Source organism: Mya arenaria, chromosome 6 (genome assembly GCF_026914265.1).
Source record: "Mya arenaria isolate MELC-2E11 chromosome 6, ASM2691426v1".
Taxonomy (NCBI): domain Eukaryota; kingdom Metazoa; phylum Mollusca; class Bivalvia; order Myida; family Myidae; genus Mya; species Mya arenaria.
The window spans coordinates 82051848-82058460 of NC_069127.1; positions in this window are offsets into that span (position 1 = coordinate 82051848).

Sequence of the window (6613 nt, forward strand, 5' to 3'; positions counted from 1 at the left end):
TTTAAATTTGACCATTTCATATTGAAATTTTCAACAGTAGTGATATTTCCTGATATAGGTCGGTTTGGTACAGAATCCAACCCAAAATAAAAAGTAAAAGTTATACCTACCTACCTACCTACCTACTTACCCTATTTGTTTTGATATTTTAGTGGAAACAAAGAACTATTTTTTTTATCTTAATATGGGAAAATATAATATATGAATAAAGTCTGCCTCAGGTTAGACAATTATTATCCCCCTTTCCAACTGATATAAACGAATACATTATGTCATATGCTGTTTTTAAAATGCTGAAAAAGAGAGAGTGAAAGCCTTGAATGTGATCATACTAGGAGCTATTTTTCATTTCCAATATTCAAACAAAAACATACGTGTATTTTTGATTTTTTGTGATTTTATCAGTATTATTTATTATTGTATAAAAACTCAGTATAAGTGAACATTACAATAAAATGCTGCTCTTTTGGGCCCCTTTTGTAGACCTTGTATGACAAAAAAAATCGTGAAAAAAATCGAGGAGTTGCGGTGTAACAAGAGGTCACAGTGGATACAGTATTACAAAACTATTATAGTATACTTAACACAAGATATATGTTTATTATTAACTGCCAAAATCATAAGCATTTGGTTGTAATATAACACTTAATAATTACAAAATAAACATACACTTCAACTAATAAAGTTTTATGAATTTGTAAACAGTTTTGTTGTGTGCATTATTTTCGACAAAAGAACCGTCTGCGAGTTGTCGTCTTGGTAACGTGGCCGTCGTGCACAGTTGTATACGGTCAAATTTCGGTGTCTTCCAGTTTCAGACTAGTCTATTCTTATTTGTTTTGGTTAATAATTGATTGCATTTTGTCGTGGAATCGTGCAGTTTGAGGGCACGTGATCAAATCAATGAATAGCACAAGAATTTCAAGGAAACTGCAAGCGTACACAAAAAGAAAAGTACATCAACGACGCGGTTAAATATGTTTAAGAGTGAAACTATATTTTTGATCATAATTTGAATGTGGGCAAATATAAGTTTAAACATTCAAATAAGTGATTGAAATACGCAGGGACGGCATCATGGGCATGCATATAAATATATGTATAATATTAAACAAAGAAAGCGCCATGATGTCAGAAACTTATTAAAGATGCACTCTTACTCCCAAATAAGATTTACCAAAATAAATACAAATATTAAAATATACCAAGAAGGATGGATAAATGTCGAAGACAATGGTTTTTATGAAGGAAACCAAGTTTAATTGGAAAGAAAGGTGCAGAATACACGGTATTTCTTCCTTATAAGACGATAGTAAATCACAGTAAATCTTTTAGCATTCACCAATCATTTGATATATTTGCGTTTTCAGCTAATAAATACACGGTTACAGTTTTGTTATCAGTAAATAATATTTACCGTAAATGCATTACATGTATTTAGTAAGTAGTTCAAGGTTTATCACTCAAAAAATATGTTTGTTATACATGTGTATGTATTGATTTTGAATAAGAGTGTCACTTTAAAGATTAAATAAAACATGTATCCCCCCACCTCCAGCAAGGCAGCCAATTAGTCATTTTGCAATAAATGTCTGCAGGACAAGTATCGGAGATATGTGGAAAATATTCAATAAACGAACGGTTGACATCTAAATGCGTTATCGCCTTCTTTGAGTTTATAAAATTCATTTCTCGTCCAATAATGGCTGCATTGAGGTTTAATGAGCGTAATCGCCAGGCCTCAATCTCAATTTCAACATCATTAGCATAACAGGCTTAAGTCCCTTATTTCAATTAGACAAATAAACTGCTTATACTCGATTTTGCATACGAAAAGCTTTTTATCACGATTATCTTAAAATTAGCTTTCTCTAACAGTCTCAAAACTCTTAAAACAAAAATAGTCAGCTTAGTTTAATCCTGTTTTAAGGGACTTAAAAGTGTTTTGAGACATTGAAGCCAGGATTTAATGGGCTACTTTAGAAATTCAAGCAATGCGCTGTGTTTCTTATCATTAGATTTTCCGATTTTCAGACGCAGTGATTTTCCTTGACAACGGGAAATAACTACTGCGTCTTACCAGCGACCAGTCTAAATGAAAAGTCAGTAAATACGTTTTTAGAAATTCGTTAAAGCCGTCTGGCTGACATTTCTTAATTAAAAAAATATGTTATATATCGATCATTTACTATTCACGGACATCAAAACGGTTCCCTTACAACATAGATAAAGGTAAGTTGAAAGAAATGTGCTTTTATAAGAATTGACTTTTCTTACAATCTAAATATTTATCCATAAACAATTGCCCATTGAAAATTGTAAACGGTTTGTAAACATATACATGCTGATAGAGAATTTACAGCTGATTTTACAGTCCAAATATATGATGTATGTGCCTTCTGCGCTTAATCAAAACAACTTTAATATCGTTAGCTGCAGTGGCTAAGTTTTCACTGCCGCTTGTTTAGTTCTATAAATAACAATGTACTGTATATAGACAGTTTTCACGCTCTGGAACGAGGCAAAGCCTGACTCACGATTGGATTAATCTTGATGGCGGCCATTTTACCGATATTTCTAACCAAATATCTAAGCATTTTGCCTTTTTAATACGATTGTTGGAGTGCATTAACTAAATAAGTCTTCGGAGAAACTAAGAACGTTATTGTGAAAACAAAGGAGGTAGAGAATCTCGAAGAAGCCAAATCTCTCGACTCTATAACATCTTGTTTCGATCGAGTACGCAGGAATCTTAAATAGTCTAAAGATATATTTGTAGAATGTCAAAATATAGTCGAGTAAAATGTTTGGACGTCCAAACAAACCTGGAATAGTCAGGATATATTTAAAGCATTACTGGAATTATTTTGTTCCTGTCATATCAAAACTAGAATAAACAGGTCAGGGTGTTTTATATTGTTAATATTTTAATATTTTGATAATTATATTAATATTTCATGTCGTATAATAAGTGTAAGCAATAAGGTCTGCACGTAGTTAGTGGGAAGTATTCAATTCCTTCGTCGAACGTACAACGCAAACATTCTTCGTAATTTCACCGGACTCGTCAATCGGAACACCTCGGCCAGTACCCAACAGGAATTGACTATCTCGAAGCTTGCCGGAGATGGCCGAGTTGTTACGATTGCGGACTCCTTTGATAAGCTGACACGCAAATAAATGTTCGTAAAAGGGTCGTTCTGCAAGATTTCTGGAAGTGCTCCCTTTTGACTGGTAATGACTCTGAACTTTCCCTCATCGCCCAATCTTCATTTTGTACCGGGCTTGTTAAGGCTTTTGCAAGAAGCGAAGTCTTGGATGGGGATGAACTCATTGCTTTAAACTTTATTATTGTATAACTTGTAAGCTTAATTGTACATCGGAGTATCCCCTCCTGCGTTTTTTTTCTTCTTTTTATCTTGTTCCATACCTGACTAGCCTCAAAGCGGAAACCATTCTTCTCATATTTAGTAATTCTTACTGATTGCACATGTATACAGTTTGCATATCTGATTACAAATAAACGTCTTAAAGCTACAAGGTTTTAAACATATTCTGGTGAGAAACCGTACATACATACCCTGCTCAGATGTAATGTTCGTAATTGAACTTATGTTTAATTATTAAAAAACAATTTCTAAAGCTCTACATTGAATCTTTTCTATTTTTGTCTGTTGTTCTTTCTATAAAATGCCAAACAAGAGGACGGTAGTTGCGTTCGGATCTTATACAGATTTAAAGATAATAAGCGTAGTATTTCTTGTAAATAAAATATTAGTATTGTAAGTAAAATATTCTGCTTGTTTGCACATTTCAAAAAATAAGTAACTATCTACCTCAACGCCTAAACCTTTAACTTGCTCAACAATAACAAACAATAGTGTGATTGAATATATTGAGTTGTTTTATTTATCTAACAGTCTTAGAGCCAAATGAAATTACTTGAAATTTGTCACGGTTAGCCTGTATTTGATTGGAAGTAAACCAGTTTATCTAAGTTATTTTCTAAAAGGAGTCATCTTTCTTGAAAATAGGGTTAATTTGTTCTATCTTAAGACTATTTGGAAATGATCCTCGGGTTCTGATTTCATTGGCTAAGTTTAGGATGGAAACCTTTGAAGTATCTTTGCCAGCAATGATGATTTTGGGAGGAATTTCAGTTTGTTTTTATTAAACTTTAAATCAATATAGTTTCCAATATCTTTTTCGGTGACCGTGGGGTAATGAAATTCAGGTGACATTTGGCAAATTTCCTGTATTCTTTTCAAGACTAGTTGTGTGTTTATCTTTAGGCTGAGTTCAAGATATTCCAATAATTTTGGCTATATTAATGTAAAATGAGTTCATTTCATTCGCCACCAGCTTTTTATCAGAAACCAAATTTCCTATGTTGTCGTTGAGCATTATTGGGTTATTTGTGGTTTCCGTAAGATATAAAGGTTTATTTGTTGGCTAGAAGTCTTCAGATTTTGGTTTTCCACTACACCGTTCTTGGAAATAAACAGCTATAGATTCTCTTTTGACCTAGGTTTCAAGATTTCTGAACTCTGTACAGCTAAGCCAGTTTGTCGTGTTCTGAATTTTGTTATATTTGTTTCTTGCTTGACGAGCCTTGTAAATAAGTTAACGGCACATATAGTTCATGTAATGTGGTGGATTCCATTTGGTTTTGTTTTCTACTTAACTGGAGCATGCTCTTCAATGACTTGATCCAATTTATGTTCGTGAGCTCAATATATATCAGCCATGTACTCAAAGATATGGGCGAGATTGAACGGTACATGGGAAAGATGTTCATTCGTTAAGACCTTAATTTAAGTTGACAGTTTTATACATAAAATACTTTGCATTGGTTAGGATGACATAAATAAGCATGGGCCTAAAGTTTTTTTTTATAAAACATGTAGGTCAGAAATATTATGTTCCATGCTTAAGTTATCACAAACCTTATGAAGAGGTTTACATTTATCTTTTTTAGTATGACATAATTCCAATATCCTATGCAGATGATTTGTTCAAATATTTTCATAATTTGTCCAAACATTTAGAGGTATAATTTTCTAAGTATGTATTTGACATCGACGGTTTGCAATACAAGCAGTAAAAGCAGGTTAACATTTCAAAACGGTAAAAACATCAATTTATATATTCACTGTTTAAACAGTGATATATCATTTATATTCCAATGATAAATCTCTATAAACCGACAGAAAGCCTTCTATAATATACTACAGTACTATATTTTGGCAAATTGCAACAGTACATTTGTGTCATTTTGGTTTAAAGAAAACAAACACTTAAGTGCATACACGTAACATAGTTATTTTTAGAGAAAACCAAGCCTGTTTGTTATTGCAAACTTATTTATCATTGAGGTTAAAAGCAAACAAGCACCAAAACAAAACAAAATCGTATGCATATACTTATCATATTTATTTTAAGAGAAATGGCGAGAAACAACAACGCATGTTTATTATTGGAAAATTCATATGCTAATTTAACGGAGACGCTTGTGATCGTAAACATTATGTGAGGTACTCATTCATGATTTCAGTTTTTTTTTTACTTTGTTGAAAACTGATTTATTTTCTAATCTTAATTCGTTCTTATAAAACGGAATACATTCACAGATTTTATGTCGGGAATCATTTTGTTTTTATTTTGTTGGAATTGAGTAATATACTCTGGGCATAAGAGAGCATTCTTTTACACATTTCTAAAAATAGTCAACATTAGAGCTCTACTCTTTTATTCGATGCCAGGCCTTAAAGATTCTCTCATTCTCCAATCAGATATGTTTGTGTAATCAATTTGATTAGGTCTACATTTATATTTGAGCAAATCACAATTGTTTCTGATGTTGCGACATATTGTTGTTTATAATAGTGTATAAGGCGATTATGCATATATTAGGGAGAAAATATCTGAATAATTTTGTGCAAATGTTTAAAACTGTGAATGTTTTCTGGACATTTTCATGTATGAAGTTTTCAAGATATTTATATTTGAAACTGGTACTGAAAACTAATACACTTGTGGTCACTTCTAATCCGTCTCTTTTCAAATTCGATTTTCTCGAATATGGTTTAAGGTATTTATTTATACACAATCGTGCTTGGCAAAAATTGGCTGTACAAACATTATACAATCATTCAACTGTGATGATCGGTCAGTAGTTTTGCAAAACGAGCTAACAATCGAATTAATATATAAAGGATATTTGTTTAATTCAGTGTAAGATCGTATTTTATTTCACGAGTGTCATAGAAAATGTAGTTTTTCTATGATCACGTGTGAAATTAAATATGATCTTACACTGAAATAAACAAGTTTTCTGTATCTTTTATGCTTATTTTTGGAGTTTTATTAGTGTGTTTTTTTTTGTTTTATTTCTGAATTACCCCCTTTTTGAAAAGGGTGGTTTTTACGCCGCTACCCATGGGGCGCCCCTCATGCCAAATCATAGCTGTCAACTTTTCTATTTTCGGTTTGCTGAGAAATAGTTCTCTGCTATTCATTCTTATAGTTTATTACTCGCTCGTTTTTAAACGCAAAGCTTTTATGAACAGTAAACAATGAAGTTATATAAGTGCACATATGTTCCAAAAATAAT